Here is a 25,531-nt window from a genome sequence, read left to right as displayed (position 1 = left end):
GGTTATAGCACCACCTATCGACAACTAGAATAAATGTTATAAAAGTCTGTAATCACAGACGTGCCTTTTTTCTGTCATATACAATTTAATGCGTTAGAAAGAAATCGAAAAACTGTGACGCACTGAAAGATGCCTATGAGAAAAAGAATACTTCTGACTGATAGAACCTGGCCGAGTTTTACTTCAAATCTCTTTGCCAATGTTCGAGTAAAGAGCTTGTACCTATATGTGGTTTAGTAAGTTAATGGGCTATAGTTTTCAAGATCGAATTTTACTCCTTTTTTATGAAGGTTTGTAACCGAATTCTTCCATTTATTTGGAATATTTTCATTATGCAGGCAAGATAGATTAAAAGTGTTTGGATTTGTGGTGTCAAAAGTGGACCCTCTAGTTCAATTGTCTTAATGATTACACCATCCTCCCGTGGAGCTCTATTATTCTTTATATTTTTGAGAATTGAATTTCTTCCCGTGATATACAATATTGCCTAAAATAAACAGTACTGAAATTGAAACACACATGTCTCTTTGTGCGCGCTGTCATATTCAAATTAACTAGTATAGACCTGTCAAGTAATCCTTAAACAATTAACTATTAAGGCCTAATTGTTAAAAATGGTGTTAAGTACAGAGGAGAAAGTGTTTCTTGTGGAGCATTATTTTCTCTCATACGGAATCGGCCGACTTAATAGTGCAAGTCTGTGATACGTGTGTGATCAATTCACACAACGGTTTAATAAACGTTCTCCAAGTAATGCTGTAATTTTCAACAACATTCAAAATTACAGCATTACTTGGAGAACGTTTATTAAACGGTTGTGTGAATTGATCACACACGTATCGCAGACTTGCACTATTAAGTCGGCCGATTCCGTATGAGCGAAAATAATGCTCCACAAGAAACACTTTCTCCTCTGTATTTAACATCATTTTTAACAAATAGGCCTTAATAAGTAATTACTTAAAGATTATTCGACAGGTCTATAATAGTTAATTTGAATATGACAGCATGCACAAAGAGACATCTGTGTTTCAGTTTCAGTACTGTTTATTTTGGGCAATACTGTATTATCTGGTATATCCTCCGATTCTACATTATGTATCTTTCATGATCTCTGGAATAACTTGACTTTAAAAACTTTCCACTATGTACAATATCGTGACCAGACATCTCGTAACGCGACAATTCGTAACCTGACTAATGGTAACAGACAACTCGTAACGGCGACAGTTCGTAAGTATACAAATTCGTAAGAGACAATAATTATTCGTAAAGTCAAAATTGAATTATTCTGTTTATTTTTCTTAACATGGAAACTAACTGTTATTACAGTTTTAATTGAAATTATGTTTATCAATTTAACCAATCAGTACCGGGATACACATGTTTAACACATTGTACATATATTTCATGTTTCAGAATATATTACAAGTCTTTAAACGCAAACAAATATTTAATACATAAAAACTTTTAACAATATTTTTAAAAGTTTATCCCTAAAAAGCCTAGTAAATGAACGGGAAATTCGGCGATACCGTGTAATTTTCAGGGGCAACTCCGAATTGCATGAAAATTTGGATTTAGGTTCTACTTACCCTCCACTTCAAAGTTGAAATTGTACCGTTGGTTGCTTTTACTTTGGGGGTGACAGTCACCCCTTCTCGGGGGTGAAAAAACATACGTTCAAGGTAAGACCGGAAATAGATAAATTGACTGATTTTAAGCGACTTTTGTTCCATAAAGTTTTTTACGTAAGTCAATACTTTTCGAGTTATTTGCCATTGAAAATGTTGATTTTTCGACAAAAAAACTACGTTTTCAGATGGTTTTTCGCAAATAACTCAAAAAGTAAATATTTTATCGAAAAAATATTCTTTGCAAAATTGTAGCTTATAAAAAACCCAAAAAAATGGTGTATCAGTAAAGTCTATCAATCGAGTAAAAACAAAGTTGTAGCTCATGAAAAATACGTTCTTATTCGTCTAATTCCAAATCGAATATTTCAAGGTGAAATTAGCAAAAAATTAAGCACTTTTCGAGAAAAACCCATTTCAACTTTTTTAAAGTGTTTATAAAAAGCTTTGATTTAATTGTTAACAAAAGTTTTAGCATTAAATATAAGCGAGTTACGCTCAAAATAAAGTTGGCCCTCTTTTTTTTTGTAAAAAATCATGAAAATCTCGCCGTGTTTAGCTCCCCAAATGAAATTAATCGCTACCGCTTTACAAACAATTTACTTACCTATCTATTTTTTATATGATCTGTCAGTCTCACCGGTTTAAAGTGTTTATTTTTGAAAGGGTTATAATTGAGAAAGCTTGAATGGGTCACTAATCACGAGTGTATGCAAATTTTGAACAACCATATCTTAACCAATTTTTGTCTTACGGAGAAACAAAATAAACTAGCATATTTAGCAAAACTTACATTTTTTTACTCTTTAAGATTTTTCTTATCACTAATACTTTTTAAGTTATTTTGAAAAAATGAAGTTTTTAAAAAATTTTTAGAAATTTTTTTTTTTAATATAAAACTAAATGTTTTCAAAAATAAGCACTTCAAACCAATCAAACTTACATATCATATAAACAATACACATACAGTTAAAATAGATGGTAAAGCCAAACGATTAATTTCATTTAGGGTGCTAAATAGAGGGAGGTTTTCACGATACTTTTTACCAAAAAAAAGGGGCCAATTTTTTTTTTCAGTGTAACTCGTTTATTTTTGAAGCTGTAAACTTTTGTAAAAAACAAATAATAAGCTTTTTTTCAATACTTTAAAAAGGTTTTCCCAAAAAACGCTTCTTTCTTCGGTGATTTCGCGTTGAATTATTCGATTTGGAATTAGACGAATAACAACGTATTTTTTATGAGCTACAACTTTGCTTCTACTCAATTAGTAGACTTTACTGGTACACCATTTTTTCGTTTTTTATAGCCTACACTTTTGCTAAAAATATGTTTTTCGATAAAATATTTACTTTTTGAATTATTTGGAAAAACGGTCTGAAAACGTAGTTTTTTTGTCGAAAAATCAACATTTTAAATCGCGAATAACTCGAAAAGTATTGACTTACGTTAAAAACTTTATAGAATAAAAGGTGCTTAAAATAAGTAAATTTATCCATTTCCGGCCTTATTTTAAACACGCGTTTTTCACTCCGCGAGAAGGGGTAAATGTCAGCACCCAAGTAAATGCAACCAACGGCACAAATTCAACTTTAAAGTGGAGGTTAAGTAGAACCTAAATCCAAATTTTCATGCAATTCGGAGTTGCCCCTGGAAATTACACTCCAAAACGGTCATTTATTGGGCTATATTATTGTTCTTTAAATTGGCATATTATACCTAAACAAAGGAATAATGAAGTAATTCGTGAAATCTTTAAGCCGAATGTCTTTAGACATTTCCAACTTTTTAAGTAAACATTTTGTAAAGGAAAGATTATAATTACCTCACTAATGCCTTAAAATATGAAATGCCTAAAAAAATTATAAACATACTTTCATGTATAACTGTAATAACAGTTAGTTTCCACGTTAACAAAAATAAACAGAATAATTCCATTTTGACATTACGAATTGTCCGTTACGAAGTGTCGCCGTTACGAACTGTCGCTGTTACGAATTGTCCGTTACCATTTGTCCGGTTACAAACTGTCGCTTTACTAGATGTCATGGAACCGTACAATATGCCTGGTCTATCTGAGATTATATTTCCATTTATGTCCTTAAGTTGGTAGATTTCCTTTTTACCATTTTCTATCTTTCTTCTCAATGCTTTCATGCTTTTGTTTTCTTCTATATTTTTTATAATTTTCTCGTTTTTGTATTTTCTTATGTTCCGTCTGGTAACTATAGAGATTTATTTATTTATGTTGTTTCTTTCTCATGTCAACATTTCCTTGACATTTCAGTACACTTCCATTTTTTGTTTCGTTTCTTTGGTAAAGTTTTCTTATTTTTCATGTTTAGGGCCAAATGGGGTTCCTTATATCTTCTGTTATTGTGTGTCTGAGTAAGTTACACCATCAAATTTTTATAATCTCTTTTCATCGTTCTCTGTTCTGGACTAGTTGTTCGGCCTCTTAAATTCCACCGCTGATCAGTGTTTTTGTTTGATCCACCCAAACGGCTTGAAGATCTTCCCTTGGTCTTTTTTCTTCAGCTTTGTCGTTGATGATAAGTTTTTCATATCGTGCCTGTTCTTCTGACAATATGTCCAAAATACTGCAAGTATCTCGATTGTAGGTATTGGTTTAAGCAACCTATCATTTGTATTGAGTTGTCCTATTATGGCTGTTTATTTGACATTTGTTTGATGTTCAACCCAAGATATTCTCAACTTGCGGTGGTATGCTCACATCTCAAAGCCTCTCTTTGTTATTGTTGGCTTCTGCAGGGTCCACGTTTCAGATGCATACTATGGGAAAAGTCAGTCCTCTTATCATCTTAATTTTGTGTGCACTGTTATGGTTAAGTTTTTCCAAATTGTTATAAGCTTCATTACAGCTGTTGTTGCGATAGTAAGCCTTTTACGTATCTCTCTGTCACATCCTCCTTTGTTTGTTATCAGAGAGTTCAGGTAGGTATATGAAACTATCTCTTCTTCTTCTTATAATGGCGCTACAACCATTTGTGAGTCTTGTCCTGCTTAATAATGTTCTTCCATTCTGCCCTGTCAGATACTTTCCTTCGTCACTGCCTGATCTTCATCATTTTAAGCTCCCCCTCTACGTCTTCTATCCATCTTTTACGGGGTCTTCTTTTTGTTCTATTTCCTTGTGGCTTCCATCTCTGGATTACTTGCACACTAGATTATCTGGCATTCTTTCTAAGTGACCGAGCCAGTTTAGTTTTTGAGACCTTACAAATATAATAATATCTGCGCTCTGAATTAGTTCATCCAGCTCGTGGTCCATTTTAATTTTCCACTAACCATCGCTGCAATGTTTTGATCCAAATATCTTCCTTAGTATTTTGCGCTCAAATATTCTCAGTTAATTTTCATCGGTAGTTAAGAGGGTCCACGTTTCACATCCACATGTGACCACTGGTCTAATTACTGTTTTGTAGGTTCTAAGTAGTGTTGCCCAAATACAAGACAAAGACGAGACTTAGACAGTCTTGGTCTTGGTGTTGCAACAGTACACCTGGTCTTGGTCTTGGTCTTGGTATTGCGCTACAGGTCTTGGTCTTAGTTTTGGTCTTGCAGCAAGAGTCTTGCAAGTCTCGCAGTTGCCCATTAGCCTATTACATATCTTAGAACAACGTTACAGAGTAGGTAAATTTTAAGCTTGAATTATTTATTCGTTAACAATATCACTGTAATAATATTGTTGCTAGAAGGTAAATTGTCGTTGTACCTATAGGTACCGGATACCGTACCGGTACCAATGAGTGTACCCATCAAATTGTGTTGTTTTCTCAAAGTTCGCATCATCCTTTGGAATATTCTAGCCTTTATAAAATACTGAAATTAAAACCCTACTACATTCTGATATTTTCTTAACATTCTGTTTTTTTATTCATTCGCTTGAATAACAACAAAGTTAGGTATTTTAATAACTAGCCATGTTTTTCATCAATACAGGCTGTTTTGAAATAAGTATGGCAAATTTTAAGGGGTAATTCTAAACAAATCTCTTACACGTAGGTATGCGCGCCATTGGTGAATATTAAAATCTTAATTGTACGTCAAAAATGCGTAATAACTACCTCTTAAAACCTACCAAATTTGATTCGCATATCTCAACCGGTTTTAGAGCAATAAATAAATCGTCAGTTTGTAAGAACAATTTTAACATCTCCTATTTCGGAAACGAAGCATTTGCGAACATACGTTTAAAAGCAAACTGTCATTACTTTTTCGTGCAGAGTAATTACCCCTTAAAGTTTGCCATATTTATTTAAAAACATCCTGTATTAATGAAAAACATGGCTAGCTAAAAAAGTACGTAATTTTTATTCTCCAACATAAGCGAATGAATCAAAAAATCGAAAAACAAAATGTTAAGAAAATATGAGGCTATAGTTGGGTTTTAATTTTAATATTTTATAAGCTAGAATATTCCATAGGGTGATGCGAACTTTGAGAAAAAAAACACAGTTTGATTGGTACACCCGGTATAAAATGACAATTTACCTGCCTAGCAATAGTATTATTACAGCGATATTTTTAAAGAATAAGGCTATAACATATTAAAAAAATCACTTCAATCAGACAAGAGGTTTAGGAAATTCAAGACATAAAACATAATCCGTTTTTAAGGTGGTGCGTTAATTTCTTGGAGTAGTGTATATCACCAAACACAAAGAGTAACAAAAGAACAGTCGATTGATAAAAAAAATGACCAATTTAATTTAACTACAGAAAAAACTGCTATAGTCGGTTCGCTAAACTCAGACGCAACTGGCTAGATATTTTAGTCGATAATTTTTTTGTTTTTTGCTAATTTTGCAAAAATTTGCAAAATTACTAACTACTTAGTGATTATTAACTGTTTAGTAATTATTTTTTGCCAATTTTACTAAAATTGGCAAAATTACCGACTAAAATATCTAGAAAGTTGCGTCTGAGTTTAGCGAACAGACTATATAAATGTGCTTTTGTCTTGCATACATTTCACTGTAATATTTCTTTGTTCAGTGCCTCGATAGACTGTAGACAGTATTTAAATATTTCGTTATTTTGTTTACACGGTATGTATAGCCGGCATTATCTGCATTAATGTGTCTCGTTATTAATACTTTTAAGTATTAGCCGCATTCTTTCAGCAAATTTTGTCTAACTGAATGAGGTTATTGCACAATCAACAGAAAAAATATACATAATAGTCTTACTATTCTATATACCGATAAGATGTAATAGGTATATTTTTTATCAACTACAGATTTTTTACGAAACATTATTGTCGGCATCACAAGGTCTCAACGCAAGAATATTAATTTATGAATAAAGGCCGGCTATTCTCAAAACCTGGACAGTTAATTTCAGAGCGAAAATGTCGTCTGCTGGAAAAGCATGTAAAAATACTTTATTTTTGCATTGTAATAATGATCTCTGAGTACGTGTAAAATGTGTCAAGTGTTATTTTAACAGATATTTTGATTCGCTATGTATGTTTGTGGTATTGTTCGTAATGCGCATAAGTCAAATTTTACTGTACAGTAAAACCTGTCTTAACGGCCACCTGTCCTAACGGCCAGTTTAAAAATTTCCCAAACCAATTATATGTAGAATACAAAAACTGGCAATAGCGGCCACCTTCCTATATCGGCCAATAATTCTTTCATTTTTAGTGGCCGTTACTGACAGGTTTTACTGTATTACGAAAAAGGATGAAATGTGAGATTCTATCTAACGGCGCGACTACTCGCGGGTTAAAGCTAATTGGCTCTCCCCAAAGCCATAAATTCCACAAAAAGAAGAAGAAGAAAAAAAAATTCCTACGCATTACTACACCCTTCCTCGAGGCACTTACGAAATTTTTTCAAAATTACAAAAGTTTTCATCAAGTTATCGCGAAAAAGGATAAAAATTGAGATTGTATCTCACCGCGCGATTACTCGCGGGTTTAAAAAACAGCCTGTACCGCCATTAAGAAGAACAAATAAATACACTTTCTTCAAATAAAGTTTTTTATCCGATGCCTAGATTTTGTGTCATTTTGGAACTACTAAAATTTTTTATTTCATTAGTAGTTCCAAAATGACACAAAATCTAGGCATCTGATAAAAAAGTTTATTTGAAGAAAGTGTATTTTTTGTTCTTCCTAATGGCGGTACAGGCTGGTTTTTTTTAATATTGTATTTAATTACAGAGTAATTTCCACATATTAATATATTTTTCAAATTGGGCTCTGTACCGCCATTGTTTATTATATTACGAATACGTGTGCCAAATATCTCGAAAAAATATTCAAAATTACAGCCGCAATTTTGGAACGCGTTTTCGCTACCTGTTGATCGCTACTGTTTCACCTTAATACAGCCGTTCAAATCCAATTTTCTAATAACAGTTTCTAAAGTTAGATTAAAAAGTGTTGTTGATAGGGCGTCACATTGCCTAACTTCATTGTCAATATCAAAAACCTCTGTCATACCTCCATCTATTCTCACCATTGCTTTGGAACCCTCACCATAGTTGCTTTAATATCTCTTGTCGACCTACTTTATCAAACGCTTGTTTGAAATCGATATACAAGTTATAAATTGTATATTGGTATGTTATATTCAACACATTTTTCATGTATACCTCTTAACATGTATTTGATCTATAGTTGACTTCTTTGGTCTGAAACCACATTGGTATTTGGATTCCAAGCCGATGTATATAATTACTTAGATGGCATTTAAAACTGTTATGCCCCTATAATTTTCGCAGTATTTTGTGTCCCCCTTTATACAACTTTTCAAACTTCTGGGATGACTTCTAGTGTCCATATGAGGTCAATTAGTTTATGGATTGGCTTCCATAGCACATGTCAACCATTCTTTATCAGCTTGCAGTTATTCCATCTGTGCCTGTTGATTTGTTATTTTTTAGATGTTTTATGGCGTTTATAGTTTCTTCCAATGTTGGTTTCTTAACTAGTTGTTCTGCTGTGTGGTGAATTATTTATATGTAGGCTTACCATACGTCCCGGTTTGACCGGGACGGTCTCGGTTTGAGATGCCTGTCCCGGCGTCCCAGTCGGTTTGCATTAGCGTCCCGGTCAAACTTACAAGCTCATCTACCGTAAGAGCGTTTTTCAAAAATACTGAACCTGCAGAAAATGAACTTTCCATTGATGCTAAAGACGCTACTTTTACATTCCATAGAGCAATGCACGATATAAGTTTTAAAACATTTGATTGCTCCTCAAAATTATTATCGAAGCTGTTTGAGCCCAAATTCGGATCTGCTCGTACAAAGTGCGAAGCTGTTATTACGGAAGTGGTACCTACTTACAATTTTTTGAGCATTTCACAGATACATCAAACAGACATGATGTTAAATTAACATCGATAGTAGTTCTAAGAGAGGTAGATATATCTGTAAAGTTATTTGATTTTCGATATGTCGCTGGAGAAACGTCTGAAATATTGGCAAGTCACATAATGTCAATAATCAAAACACACGAAAGAGAAAACAAGGTGGCTGCTTTCTGTGATGATAACTCTAAGGGCCGATTTCTCATATCGAGTCCAACTCCAGTTTAACCTGAACTTTTAGTGAACGTCAGTTTAAAGTCAAAATCGTCTTTCTCAATTCACGTTCAACCGATGGCAGTTTAAACTTGAACGATGCTTGAACGGTGGAATTCGGCCGTTCAAAGATTTCTGAACCCAGTTCAGATGATTTCATGGATTACGCATGCGTTGTATTAACACGAAACGCTGTAATAATATAAATATATCCTATTTTATTATATTAAGCCTAACGATAAACGATAACATTTTTTTTTTGTTTTTATAACATTTATTTATAATTATTAAAATTACTATTTGACTATAAATACTTAAATTTAACTTTATTCAAAAACAGCATAAAAACGGTAGTTCAAAATGGCGACAGTTTTTTACCTTTTGCCATCTATTGGCATTTCTCGAAAGCAGTACAACGTGCACTGACATGAACGCGCAATGAGAAATGCATTCCAAACAAAACGGTAGTTCACCAGTGAACCGGGTTCAACTGAACCATAGATTACCGCAGGTATGAGAAACCCACCGAATCGACGAAGGTTCAAACGCACCGAATCGGCATAGAGCGATCGGCTCGGCTAAGAGCAATCGGCAGATTTTGTTATGCATGTAAATAAATGACCCACCGCTCACCGCTCGACAGTCGAACGTTCTTAAGCGGTGCGTGGTGGCTCATTTATTTACACTCATAGCAAAATCTGCAGATTGCTCTTAGCCGAGCCGATCGCTATATGCCGATTCGGTGCGTGGCCTGCTTAATTCGAATTTCGGAGGGATAAACAGGGGAGGCACCAACAACATCTATTCCAGACTCAAGGAAGATATTGGCGTTAACATAAAAGGTATTGGTTGCAGCTAACACATCGTTCACAATGTAATCCAAGATTCAGTTGATGGTCTTCCTGCCGAAATTGAGGCTATACACCGTACGCGTTACAGACTTAAAAAAGTTTTGTGAGACATCTGACATCAAGTACAAAAAATTAGTGAAACATGGAAATACAATCAGCTGTGGAAAGGATCCTGCAGCTTTACGAAGGCCTGAAATCTTATTTTCTTGCTCAAGCTAACTGCCCTCTAGCGTTGTGACAGTTTTCACAACAGAAATTAGAGCACTTTACTTTTGGTTTATGCTCGGACAGTTAAATGTATTTAACAAAATCATTGAGTCTATGGAGAAGACTAACTCAACTGTGACAGATATGGGTGTAAAGTTAACAAAGTTAAAATCTTATCTTCAAAACGGGATGAAAAACAAATTTCTTCCTTCTTCTTTAAGTTCCATCTTCTATCGAAGGTTGGAAATCATCATGGCAATGCGGACCCTGTTGACTGCCGCTCTAAATTTCTTCCATAAGCAGTTAAACAACTCTTAAATAAATTGAAAGATTCCAAATGTCAAAAACTTCATGAGTTACGTTCACGCTTCTTCTGAACGCTGCATTTCATATTTAGAATTGTAGGAAAAGAGCTTTGATGGAACCGAACATTTTGACTGGATCTGCTTTAAAAATGAGCTTAATTGGAGTGAAATAGAAACTCAAATAATGATTGATGTGTTATTTGATGAGGTGTTATTGTCAAAAGGCGTCTTCCAAAATTCTCATGAAGCTAGTTACTCCGAGATTCTTGGTCTGCTGAAGTACCGTGTCTACCCGGTACTTCAGCGACAGTGGAAAGAATTTTTTCACAGATGAAAAAATGTGGTGTCACGATCGGGGGAGGATGGAAGAATGCGTTGTGGAAGCATTCCTTGCATTACGTGCAAATTCAACTTGTACAATACATGTCATGCAGTGAATTTTATGGCAAAATTAAGAAGACAAAAATATTATTGAAAAATAGCAAGCGTGAGTGAATAAAAAAACTGGGCCAATTTTTGGTATTGTTTGTATTAATTGTACTTTATTTCTTTGTCTTTTTAATAAAGAATAACCCGTGTTGAGCTGCCCCCCCCCCACTTGCAAAAATCAAAAAACAAATAGCCCCGATTTATGAGCTATTCATGAGCTCTCATATTCCGCAAACTAAAAATTTTGAGCTCGAATCACTGAGCAGGAATTTAATACTTTAGTGGGGGGGCTGACTCAGCCCCCCCACTACTTAAAAATAGGAATATTGAATCGATTTTTCCGGTAGCATTACGAGCTATTTATGAGCTCTTGAAATTATATAGTTTCGATTTTTGAGCTCATCCACTTCACCTCCAAACAACCCTTTAATTGATTTAACTTAAGAGAAAAATGCTGAGAAAACTTAAAATATATCGTATTGCGGATATAATTGCTACAGCTTATATACTCTAAGAATAAACTATTAAATCACGTGCATTTCGATTATTGAGCTACGACCCCTTCGCAAGAAAACCACCCTATCTTCCCGGCTTAAGAGAAAGTTATACTTAAAATGCATTAAACTAATTATTTGGCGACTACATATCATTTAATAATTTATAAGCTTCCGAATTACGCTCATTTAGATCAGTAAATTGCAATTTATTTTGTATAGTGCAGTCACTGAAGGTAAAAATCAACGATTACCTTCAATTTCGGTGAACCTTCATCGATTTTCACGAAAATTTATTATATAAAGTTAATAAAATAAGTCAATACTTTTTAAGTTATTAAAGATCAAATATTTTAATTATTCGTGAAAAAAATGCATGTTTTGAAGCGGTTTTTCATAAATCACTGAAAAACTGTAAGTTTCTACAAAAAAGTTAATAGTAGTTTAATTCGTATAGCTTATATTCTAAGAATAAACTCTTAAATCACGCGCCTTTCGATTATAGAGCTACAACCCCTTCGCAAGAAAACCATCCAATATTCCCGGCTTAAGGAAGAGTTTTACTTAAAATAATTTAAATTAATTATTTGGCGACTACATTTCGTTTAATAATTTATGAACTTGCAAAATATACGCATCTCAATTATTGAATTGCCATTTTCTTTCTATAGTGCAGTCACTGAAGGTAAAAATCAACTATGACCTTCGATTTCGGTAAATCTCCATTCATTTTCACGAATTGACAATAACAACTTGGGGTTTTAGCCAGGGGTATATGTCACCCCTTCTCGAGGGTGAAAATTACTTTATTAAAAATAACCCCACAAATCGAGAGAGGGACAAATTTTAAGCAAAATTTGTTATATAATGTGATTAAAATAAATCAATACTTTTTGAGTTATTAAAGATCAAATATTTTAATTTTTGTGAAAGAAAATGCATGCTTTAAAGCGATTTTTCATAAATAACTCAAAAACTGTTCAAACTGCTAAAAAAAGTTTTTACAAAAAAGTTTTCATCACTAAAATGGAAGCTAATTAAAAATACAATAAATTGCTTACTTGAAAAACCCTTTAATGGTAATTTAAAGTAAGTTATTGGTAATTAAATGTATATTTTTTTCTGCGACTGTTCAAATCTAAGGATTCAAGTTTAAATAATGGGAAAGAGATGCATTTTATAGCACTTAGGTACTTAATACTTGTCAAAGTACTTAGAAATACCTATCAAAAATGAGCTCCAGAAAAAGTTGATAGCATCAAAATCCGGTCACCAATTTTCGTGAAAATGAATGGAGATTTACCAAAACCGAAGGTCACAGTTGATTTTTACCTTCAGTGACTGCACTATAGAAAGAAAATGGCAATTCAATAATTGAGATGCGTATATTTTGCGAGCTCATAAATTATTAAACGATATCTAATCGCCAAATAATTAATTTAAATTATTTTAAGTACAACTTTTTCTTAAGCCGGGAATATGGGGTGGTTTTCTTGCGAAGAGGTTGTAGCTCAATAATCGAAAAGCGCGTGATTTAAGAGTTTATTCTTAGAATATAAGATATACGAATTAAACTACTATTAACTTTTTTGTAAAAACTTACAGTTTTTCAGTGATTTACGAAAAACCGCTTCAAAACATGCATTTTTTACACGAATAATTAAAGTTTTTGATCTTTAATAACTTAAAAAGTATTGACTTATTTTAATAGCTTTATATAATAAATTTTGCTTTTAATTTGTTTTTTTATAGATTTGTGCAATTATTTTTTATAAAATAATTTTCACCCCCGAGAAGGGGCGGTATCCACCCTCAGGGTAAAGGCGCAAGGTGGTACCATGTCACCTTTGTTTCTTGAGGTATCCTCTAACCACTGACCAATTTTCGTGAAAATCGATGAAGGTTCACCGAAATTGAAGGTAATCGTTGATTTTTACTTTCAGTGACTGCACTATACAAAATAAATTGCAATTTACTGATCTAAATGCGCGTAATTTGGAAGCTTATAAATTATTAAATAATATGTAGTCGCCAAATAATTAATTTAATGCATTTTAAGCACAACTTTCTCTTAAGCCGGGAAGATAGGGTGGTTCTCTTGCGAAGGGGTTGTAGCTTAATAATCGAAATGCACGTGATTTAATAGTTCATTCTTAGAGTATATAAGCTATAGTAATTATATCCGCAATACGATATATTTTAAGTTTTCTCAGCATTTTTCTCTTCAGTTAAATCAATTGAAGGGTTGTTTGGGGGTGAAGGGGATGAGCTCAAAAATCGAAACTATATAATTTCAAGAGCTCATAAGAAGCTCGTAATTCTGCCGCCAAAACCGATTCAATATTTCTATTTTTAAGTAGTGGGGGGCGCTGACTCAGCCCCCCCCCCCACTAAAGTATTCAATTCCTGCTCAGTGGAACGAGCTCAAAATTTTTAGTTTGCGGAATATGAAAGCTCATAAATAGCTCATAAATCAGGGCTATTTGTTTTTTAATTTTTGCAAGTGGGGGGGGGGGGCAGCTCAACACGGGTTAAAAAATATATTCACACTACTTATTAATATGTTTGCAGTGTTTAATAACTTTGATTGCATTTCAAATATGAAAAATACAAATTCAGAGAAAAGCAAAACAAAAATGAGCCTCTTCCTCTTCTGCGTCACGGTTTGGATCTTCGTAATTATGGTAAGCCTATTTATATGAAACTATCTACTACTTCAAAACCCCCGATCTCTTTAATATGCTGACTATTTTTCTGTGCTTGGTCCAGTTTCATATCAAAACACAAAACTATAAAAATAGTTATCTAAATTTATGTCCAATCATGAAATTTTTGGAATATGAAACAAAAGAGAAACTTATATGATAAAATACATGTTTTATTATTTCGGTGAACTCGTATTTCAAACCTGTCTATTTGCACCCATCTCCCGTATCATGCATATAACTCGTAAAATAAAATCCCTCAAATGCTTAAATTTAATTTCCATTAGCACAACAATAAAGCCACGTTTTAGCTGAATGAAAATTTTATTTGGTGTGTTCCGACCCTGCGTTAGGGTATGAATCGAGGCTCAAAACATCGATCTGCTGGATTCTGCGCGTAGATCCTAACACGATAAGGATCCCGGTAAATGGAAAAGGACGAAGTCCTGCGTAAATGGAAGCATAAATGGAAGCATTTACGCTATCCGCTATCCTAATCTCTAATTAAACTGAAATGACCAGCTGTGACCGAGACATGTTTCACGGCGTTTCTTTAAAATATAGCGCGGTTATAGATCGCTCTTATTACTTAGAGCGAAGCGATGTATGTAATAATTCTAACGTGCTATGTACTAAGAGTATAAGTCATAAAATAGATTTTTCGGGATTCTCCTATATTTTGAATTATATAATTAATAAGGTATTACCAAAGTAGAAAGTAAAATAGTTAATTACTAATTTATTAATCATATTTCGTCACAATTTTGATATTTAGTTGTAATAGTTATTTCATCAGTGGTAAAAAAGACTTTGAAAAGTCCTAATAAAAAATTTTCATTTTTGACTTATACTCTTAATACATAGCACTCTAGAATTGCGAAATCTTTTTTGATAGAAAGTAGAAAGAAAGAAATAGGATGTAAAAAATTCTTACTGTTGAGGTAGAACGTTTATTTTGAAAAGTTTGCATCTTGTGTTTTGCGTGTATTTTTGATTATTGTATATAATTTACTTAATTTAAAATAGGTACGTTTTACTGTTACCAGAAAATAGGAAAAGAATGTTTATTTATTTATTTATAGTAAATACAAATGACCTGGCCTCTTGAGACTAATCCAGTTCATTTCCTGATGGGATTACAGTAGTTGATACATATAATTTTTATTTTTACAATTTTCTTATTTAATTTAACTAATTAATAATGGCCCTAATCTATTACTAATTCCGAAAATTATAAATTATAAATAATTCTAATAAATAATTCGAATAAACAATTTTAACAAACAATTCTAAACAATTTTAATAAACAAAATATAATTTTTAATTAAATTTTTTTTTATTTTAAATTTTATTTATTTTTTTTGTGAAAATAATTTTTATAGTGCTTTCAGTTCTCATTCTCAGATGAGAAATGCCAGCATTATTAATCTAAAAATAGTCAGAAATAATTGTAAGTGTAGATCTATTTGACTTGTATAATATTCCCAATGGTATTTCGGTAAGCCTCAGACCCTTAGCCGAAAATATCTATTCAGTTTTAAAATTTCAAGTTTTTAGCTATTTTTTTTGTTTGATTAATATTTTTTTATTTATTTTATTTTTTTTATATTTAATATTAATTTTTAATTTTTAATTTTTTATTATATAAATATTTATTTAGTTAGGTTAAATATTTATTTTAATCCATATTTTATATATAATTTTAATTTTTTATTTTATAACTTCTTATTCAATTTCAAATAGGTTGGATATTTACTTGATTTCTTCGTCTGATATTATATAACTCTAATTGTTTCTTTGATATTATGTCCGCTAAATTATTTAATGTATTATTATAATTCTTCATTTTGTATTATGTTTTCTATATTTATGCCAACAAGGTCTCTTCTCATTCTTTCTAATTCATGTGTATTTGTTTGGCTTTCGCAATTAAATAATATGTGTTCTGGTGTGCCTATTTCTCCACATTCACAGTATTCATCATCTTTTAAATTAAATCTATTTAGGTATGTAGGGTACGGACCGTGCCCTGTAAGGAAATGTATTAATCCTTGTTTTGGGTTAAAATAATTTGGTATATTATTTAAATCTGGAATAAAATGATAGAGACGTCTTGCTTTAGGGGAATTATCACATTCGTTTTGCCATTTTCTATATATTATTTCTTCTAATTCTCTCTTTGTTCTTATTTTCATTCCCATTAATTGTATTCTTTTTTCATAATTTTCTTTGCTTTGCTAATATCTACATGCACGTTTTTGTGCTTCCAAGTGCATGGGCATTACACCAGTCAAGACTGTTAAAGCTGTTGTTGCTGTAGTACTGAAAGCTCCTGTCATTCTAACAAGGAAACCTCTTTGTGCTTTATTTAGTTTTTCAATATTTTTATTATTAATTTGTTAGTCTGTGTGCCCATACACTCGTACCGTAACCTACAATTGAGGCAAGTATCGTACTCAGGACTAGGCTTGCAATTCAATGCATGACTTTCGCTGCCCTCTCATAGACACTATTTATATGGTTTGTAAAGAGTCTTGGTTCATCGATTATGATACCAGAATATCTAGTTGTTTTTGTTCTTTTTATTGCTTTCCCTCTTATTTGTATACTTGGATTTTTTTCAAGTTTTCCTTTTATAAGGCTATATGTTGTTTTTGTTTCTGATATAGTTAGTTTAACTTTTTTCATCCATTCATTTATATTTTCAAGTACTCCTTTTGATTTTATTTCTAGTTCTCTTCTTGAATTAGCATCTATGATAAGCAGCAAATCATCCGCATACGCTATGCTCCCAAGAACTTCAGGATACACAGCTAAACGTTCCAGCAGTTCTTCTAATATTATGTCCCAAAAAATAGGTCCACACACTGAACCTTGTGGACAACCTTTAGTTATATGTCTCGTTTTTTTATTCATTGGACAACTTAAGCTGGCATACCGGTCTTGACAATAGTTTCTGAAACTTCCGTACAAGTCCCTGGGGTAATGCATCTGTCGAAGTCTTTCGAATAATGCCGGCCACCATAAATTGTCAAAAGCTCCAGAAACATCTATAAAGATAATCAAAACATACTTCTTTGTGCTCTCTTCAATTATATTATAAACTTTATTAATAGTATCTTCTGTTGATTTTCCTTCCCTAAAGCCATATTGATTTGGATGAAATCCAGTTTCGTGTCGTGTTTTATTTAGTCTTTTACAAAGTAATTTTTAATGTAATTTCCCTATTGTGTTTAGTAAGCATATTGGTCTATAAGATTTAGGTAAAGTTGGATCTTTATCTTCTCCTTTACTTATAATTATAACTTCAGCTTGTTTAAAGTTGTTGGCAAACTTTTGTTGTTTTAGACATTCATTATGTAAAGAAGGAGTATTGGTATTAAGTACTCTGAAAAATACTTTTTGAGTTATTTGCAAGTGAATATGTTCATTTTTCATCAAAATAACCACGTTTTCAGACGGTTTTTCGCAAATAACTCAAAACGTAAGCATTTTGTCGAAAAAAATATTCTTAGCAAAACTATAGCCTATAAAAAAGTAAAAAAATGGTGTATATATTAGGTGCCTATACTTAGCAAAAGCAGAGTTATAGCTAATGAAAAATAGGTTCATATTCGGAAAATTCCAAATAGAATAATTCAATGTGAAATATACAAATAATGAAGCATTCTTGGGGAAAACACATTACAACTTTTTTGAAGTGTTTAAAAAAATCTTTATTTCTTCTAATATTATGTCCCAAAAAATAGGTCCACACACTGAACCTTGTGGACAACCTTTAGTTATATGTCTCGTTTTTTTATTCATTGGACAACTTAAGCTGGCATACCGGTCTTGACAATAGTTTCTGAAACTTCCGTACAAGTCCCTGGGGTAATGCATCTGTCGAAGTCTTTCGAATAATGCCGGCCACCATAAATTGTCAAAAGCTCCAGAAACATCTATAAAGATAATCAAAACATACTTCTTTGTGCTCTCTTCAATTATATTATAAACTTTATTAATAGTATCTTCTGTTGATTTTCCTTCCCTAAAGCCATATTGATTTGGATGAAATCCAGTTTCGTGTCGTATTTTATTTAGTCTTTTACAAAGTAATTTTTAATGTAATTTCCCTATTGTGTTTAGTAAGCATATTGGTCTATAAGATTTAGGTAAAGTTGGATCTTTATCTTCTCCTTTACTTATAATTATAACTTCAGCTTGTTTAAAGTTGTTGGCAAACTTTTGTTGTTTTAGACATTCATTATGTAAAGAAGGAGTATTGGTATTAAGTACTCTGAAAAATACTTTTTGAGTTATTTGCAAGTGAATATGTTCATTTTTCATCAAAATAACCACGTTTTTAGACGGTTTTTCGCAAATAACTCAAAACGTAAGCATTTTGTCGAAAAAAATATTCTTAGCAAAACTATAGCCTATAAAAAAGTAAAAAAATGGTGTATATATTAGGTGCCTATACCTAGCAAAAGCAGAGTTATAGCTAATGAAAAATAGGTTCATATTCGGAAAATTCCAAATAGAATAATTCAATGTGAAATATCCAAATAATGAAGCATTCTTGGGGAAAACACATTACAACTTTTTTGAAGTGTTTAAAAAAATCTTTATTTCTGTTTTTATAAAAAAAATTTCTAACATCAAATGTAAACAAGTTGCGCTCAAAATAAAGTTGGTCCCTTTTGTTTTGGCAAAAAAAATCAGGAAGATCACCCCCAATTAGCAACTTAAATGAAATTAATCGTTATCGCTCTCAAGTTACTTTACTTATGTTGTGTTTGTATGATCTGTAAGTTTCATCGATTCAAAGTGTTTATTTTTGAAAAAAATTTGGTTTTAAAGTAAAATTTTTAAAAATTTTAATTTTGAAAAGTTAAATTGTTAGAGATACCAAAAGTCTTAAACAATAAAAAAGCCGGCTTTACTTTTCTGAATATTTTGTATTTTTTTTGTTTTTCTGTAAGACAAAAATTGATCAAGATTCGGTGTTTCTAAATTTGCATACACTCGTGATAAGTGACTCCCTTTTAACTACAGCTCTTTCAAAAATAAGGACTTTGAACCGATGAAACTTACAGATCGTATGATCAATACATACTCGAGTAAAAAACTTGTGAAATGATAACAATTAAGTTCATTTGAAATGATAATTAGGGGGCGATTTTCCCGATTTCTTACCAAAAAAAGGGACCAACTTGATTTTGAGCTTAACTTGTTTACTTTTGATGCAAAAATTTTTTTTAAAAAACAAAAATAAGCATTTTTAAACACTTTAAAAAGTTAAAATGAGTTTTCTCCAAAAAAGTGCTTCGTTTTTTGGTTATGGCACGTTAAAATATACGATTTAGAATTTGACGAATATGAACCTATTTTTCATTAGCTGTAACTCTGCTTCTACTAAATACAGTGACCTAATATATACACCAAGTTTTTCACTTTTTTGCGCGCTATATTTTTGATAAGAATTTTTTTCCACCAAATACTTACTTTTTGAGTTATTTGCGAAAAACCGTTTGAAAACGTAGTTATTTTGTAGAAAAGTTAACATATTCACTCACAAATAACTCGAAAAGTATTAACTTGGTAAAAAAACTTTATAGAACAAAAGTTGCTTAGAAGTAGGCATTTTATCCATTTCCGACTTATTTCGAACATATATTTTTCACCTTCAAAAGGGGGTGAAACTCACCCCTAGGGCAAAAGCGCACATCGGCACAATATCACTTTTTTTCTTTGACTTATTAGCTATGTGTATGCCAAATTTCATGTCAATCCAAGCAGTTCTTTAAAATTTAGAGGTTTTGCAATATTTTACCTTCAAAGAACGTATTATATCGAATGATACCAAACACGACTTCCCACGGAGAGGGGTGGGAGGTAAATTTAATATTTTAAATACGAATCGCGCAATATTTCGCCAAATGAACATCAGATCGAAAGACTGTAAAATAAACTTATTCAATATTTTAAAAAAATCTATCGAATGGCACCAAACACGACCTCCCACGGAGGTTGAGTGGGGGGTTACTTTAAAATCTTAAATAAGAGCCCCATTTTTTATTGCAAATTTGGATTCCTTTTGTAAAAATAATTAACTTTTATTCGAAACATTTCTTCGAATTATGGATAGATGGCGTTATAATCGGAAAAAACGATTGTTGGAAATGGAAAATTAAATTAAAAAATGGCAAGTGCCCACTAAAATGGAAAACTGTACTTAACTTTTTTTTGGTTTTAGGACCTACTCTTCACAACCCAATAGGTCCACATACCGCTCGAGTGACTGCACATTTAGCATACTTTGCATACTATTTTATACACAAGTGTCCCGAATACAAAATAAATATTTTTTTCTTAGAATTATGGCAATTACTCATGAGAAGTTTAAAAGAGTACTCCATAAGTCAAAAAATGGTAACAACAAAAAAAATAAAAACTAATTTGTTGCACCTCATCTCCCAACAGATTAGTCTTCAGGTTAAGTTAGTACAGTGTATGACCTCTACAGTTGTTGATTACTGTCCTATATCTGTTAGGAAAACGCATGGTCCAATGGTAAATGTCTTGCTGCGGTATTCTGCTCCAGTCCACTGAAATGCCCTCAAACAGTTGCTGTCTTGTATTGAACGCAATATTTTGTTGTAAAACGCGTCTGCCCAATATATCCCATACATGCACAATTGGGTTTAAATCTGGCGATTGTGCAGGCCATGGCAAAACTTCAACAAGGAATGTTCGCACGACCTTGACAGTATGCGGACGCGCGTTGTCGTGCATTAATTGAAATTGGAGACCAGCTTGTTGTGCAACGAATACCACAATAGTTTCGAGAATAATATCACGGTAGTACGTTGCATTTAGAAACCGTTCTAGATACACGGGATGGCTTCTTCCACCAAGAGTAATGCCACCCCATACCCTTATTACCATTATACTGCCACCTTGCTGTCTATGAAACCCCTGCACAGTGACCAATCGTTCAGCACTGCCAGATCGTCTCCAAATTCTTGTCCGTCTTGTATCTGGTATACAAATGCATAGTTCACCTGTGAACAAAGTAGGGGCTCACTCCCGTCTAATCCAATTTGCGTATTTTTGTGCCCACTGAAGTCGATGAGCTCGATTTCCTCTGTATCACACAGACACTCGCACAGGCCTTCGAGCATTTAACCCTACTTCATACAGTCTATTCCTAATGGTTTGGCCACTTTACAAACACCGGATGGGTCTCTTGCAGCCTCATTTGTAATAGTGATGCAGTTACAGTGCGATATCGCAAAGCCTTCAACCTAATAAAACGGTCTTCAATCTGGTTGGTTATGCCTGTATGACGTTCAGTAACATCACCAGTTTCTTGAAACCTTAACCACAAATAATTAATGATATTTCTGTTCGTTTGGAGGACCTCAGCAACGTCTCTTTGACTTCTGCAAGCTTGAAGAATCCCACTGCGTTTCGAGATTTAAATGACGTCTCCATTATTGTTAATTGCAAAACTAAATAAAAATCCACATCGACATCGAAAATCAAGCAGCACTAAAGAAATGTTACTTTTTATCTTATAGACAAAAACCGCATATTGAAGTTTTGTTAAATTTTTTATAGCCATTGTTATTAGCATTACCATCAAAGTTGGTACAATAATCAACAAAACAACAAAAAAGATTAAAACATAAACTTATTGTTGTATTTGCAGTTAACATTGACTTAAAGGTATTAATATAGGTGTCCCTTAGATTATTTTGATGTACACTTATGTCTGTGTTAATGACATGTATTTTCAATGAAAAAATAAAAATAAAAATAAAAATTTAAACCTTTTTCATATAAATAATAAATAAATACGTAATGAATGATATTTTTAGTATTCGAATAATCTGTTATTTTTTGTAAATCGACCATATAAAAATATTTACCGAATAGGGACATTCATAAAATATTGACAGAGTGTTTTAGTTTTATACTAAACAGTTGCATTCAGGATGTTTGAGATTCGCTCCCGTGTTAAGTTAGATGGCAATAGAATGTACTATAAGTATAAATTTAGGTATGTAGAATATTTGATTATATTTATAAAGTTAGATAAGTATGTAGCTTATTTGTAAAGGGCGGCATATATGCAACATGTTTTTGAAAAATATGCGCATATACAGGGTGTTTGATAAAGAATGGGCCATAGCTTAACCTTAGATTCCTGAGCTTAGAATAGGTCGATTTAAGCTAACTTACCTTAGTACGAAAGTTGATAATAACCGAAATACAGGGTGTCAAAGTTAAACTTTTATTTTATTTATTCTTGTATATTTACTGACAGGCATGGGATAACAACACGAAACTTGGTAAATGGGGTTTTTTGGGATGAAAAATCTAAATTCGCCACCAAAAATGATGTATTACCCAGAGGACGCCACATATGTCTTTCAGCGCTCATTTAATACGTTCAATTTTTTTATTCCACACTCTACATACTTTTTGAATCAAGATTTTTATTCTCTTAATATTTTTACTTAAAAAAGGTACACTCCATTCATCTCGCTAAACTCAACTGTTTTCGAGATAAACACATTTTAAATCTGCGATACATGATACAACATAATATTTTGCATATAATATCATTGTAGTTAGACCCGAAAAATAAACTTGAAACCATTATTGTGCCTGGTCTCATATTTATGTCATTGCATCGCAAAATCCATTTGTAGGAAATTTGCGATACATTTTTGTAAATTTTTATGGTTTTAAGTTATATTTTTTGGGTGTAACTTCATTGATATTATGCAAAACATTATGTTGCCTCACAGATTTAAAATGCGTTTATCTCGAAAACGGTTGAGTTTAGCGAGATGAATGTTGTGTACCTTCTTTAAGTAAAAATACTAAAAGAGAATAAAAGTTTTAAATAAAAAAGTATGCAGAGTTGATAATAAAAAAAGAATGTGTGTGTACTTTGTACGCACGTAAGAAGATATTCTTCTATTATATAATAGGTAATTTAAACGAAGTAAATATACTTAAAAGGTTATTTGTATTTATTTTATTTAAAAATCAAACTAACTTTCTTATCTACCACTTTCAAAAAAGAAGAATATCTTCAAAAATTATATAATAATATACTTACAATCATAAAATCTATAAAAAAAATAAAAAAATAACAATTTGCTTGGGGCTTGAACCCACTTCACGTCTACCGCGCCGTATGAAAGTTGACTCCATTTCAAACTGCACCAAACTCTCGTATACGTCATGTGGGAATATACACAAACTAAACGTTTACACCATAAATTTATATGAATTTAATAAAATTAGTTTGATTTTTGTCGAAATAAAATACAACAAAATATAGAGTAAGAAAACGATATATGAGATGAAGATTTGTAGAAAGTTTGTTCGTAATCAGATTATGTAAATTAAAGCATTGCCTACTAATAGGTAACTACATTATTTTGTTTACATTTTCCAAATAGATAGGTATTGAAACTATTAGGTATTTCCAACTGAAACATTTAGAGTTACGTACCTGCGGCTTTTTCAAAACTATTTAAAAAGTCACTATAATTATAAATTTGATTTTATTTCTGTCGTCACATCAATAAAAACTAATATTATACAATATTTTTGTTTACCGATAACCTCCATATTGAACAATTTTTGACAGATTATTTCAAAATTTCAACAACTAATACCATACTGTCGGTGTGCGCATGCGCGCGGATCAATCAAATTTTACCCTCAATCGATTCGCCGCTAAAGAAGAATATCTTCAAAAATTGAACCTATTAAATGAGAGCTGAAAGGCGTATGTGGCGCCCTCTAGGTAATACATTATTTTTGGTGGCGAATTTAGATTTCTCGTCCCCAAAAACCCTCACTTCCCAAATTTTGTGTTAATATCCCATGCCTGTTAAGAATTATTCAAAAATAAATAAAATAAAAGTTTAATTTTGACACCCTGTATTTAGGTTACTATCAACTTTCGTACTAAGGTAAGTTAGCTTAAATCGGCCTATTTTAACCTCAGGAATCTAAGATTAAGCTATGGCCCATTCTTTACCAAACACCCTGTATATGCATCTTTTTTCATGAAAAAAATATATGTACAAATATTGACTTTTTTTCCAAAAAATATGCAATCCAATATATGTAATAAAATTTAATGATGTAATAGAACAAAATAGGGTGCAAAAATACTATGTTCAAAAAATGGTTTTTATTTGGAAAAATACACATAGTATGTAAGAAAAACATAGTCAGATACAATTATTTACTATTTTAAAAGGGTACAAAATTAGTTTATAACTTTAAATCATATAGATAAAATATGTATATATGTTATAGTCAAAGCCCGAATCTCAGGCACTAGGTTTGACTAGGCAATCCTCAGGTCTGACTGACGGTCTTAGTCAAAGCCCGAAATAAATTACAGTTTCGGCCTTTGACTAGTCAAACCTAGGAGAGACTAAGTTGGTCAGGCAAAGGTCGAAATTTAATTTTATGAAATCGGGGTTTGACTAGTCAAACCCCGATCAGCTATTAAAATGTCGTAATTTGTTAGATTAGGTTTAATAAAACGTCATTTTTCAATTTTAATGTTTAATTTTATTCTTATATTGTCGAAATAAATTTTTTTATATTAGTGTTTATTCTCACATGTTGATGTTGACGCATTATGGCAATTAGAGTTACACAATACATTAGACATTTTACACATAATTTTGAAGAGTATTTATTATTGCAGTAGCATTTTATAAAGTCTTGTCCTCCAAATTTAGAATCTTTTGTACTAATTTTTCTTAGAGACAATTAAGAAAATTCTCTTTGCATTTTCTTATTCGATTTCTTGAAAAAAGTGTGTTTATTGTTCCGTATTTCGTACCAACTTTATATGAACCGTCAATTGTTTTATCTTTTATGATACCCAAAATATTTCGAGCACCTTCTTTGGCTCTATCAAAGCTAAGGATAGGTATTGTTACAGTTTTTCCATTCGAAATTGCAGGAAATTTTTTTCACTTAATTGTTTCATAGCATTAAGGCGGGTTACGCTTACGTATTTTGCCCGTGCTATTGTCAGATATTTCATTATCTATTTTCAAACTCAAGCAGTAGGTACATTTGTATCTATGCATTGCATAAATGTAATACACTCGTAATGTCAACCCACCTGTAGGCTGAGCACTATCAAAAGTAAGGATCACCATATTACTAACGAAGGCCCTGGACCGTCGTCACTAGTGGAGGAAGAAAATTGTCAAACAATTCAGATTTTTTCTTCAGGTGTGGTTTGTTGTATTTGCCAAAAAGAGAGCTCTGGCGCATATTCGAGCATAATTTTTAATCAGATGGTATAGAC

General features: G+C 32.2%; 1 protein-coding gene across 2 annotated transcripts in view; it reads left to right on the top strand.

Moving 5' to 3' along the window:
• Positions 1 to 25,531, top strand: part of LOC126881522 (uncharacterized) — a 247,238-nt gene that overhangs the window by 19,475 nt on the left and 202,232 nt on the right. The gene's annotated exons all lie outside the window — the stretch shown is intronic.

Source organism: Diabrotica virgifera, chromosome 3, assembly GCF_917563875.1.
Source record: "Diabrotica virgifera virgifera chromosome 3, PGI_DIABVI_V3a".
Lineage (NCBI taxonomy): Eukaryota > Metazoa > Arthropoda > Insecta > Coleoptera > Chrysomelidae > Diabrotica > Diabrotica virgifera.
This window is presented reverse-complemented; position numbering and strand designations above follow the sequence as displayed.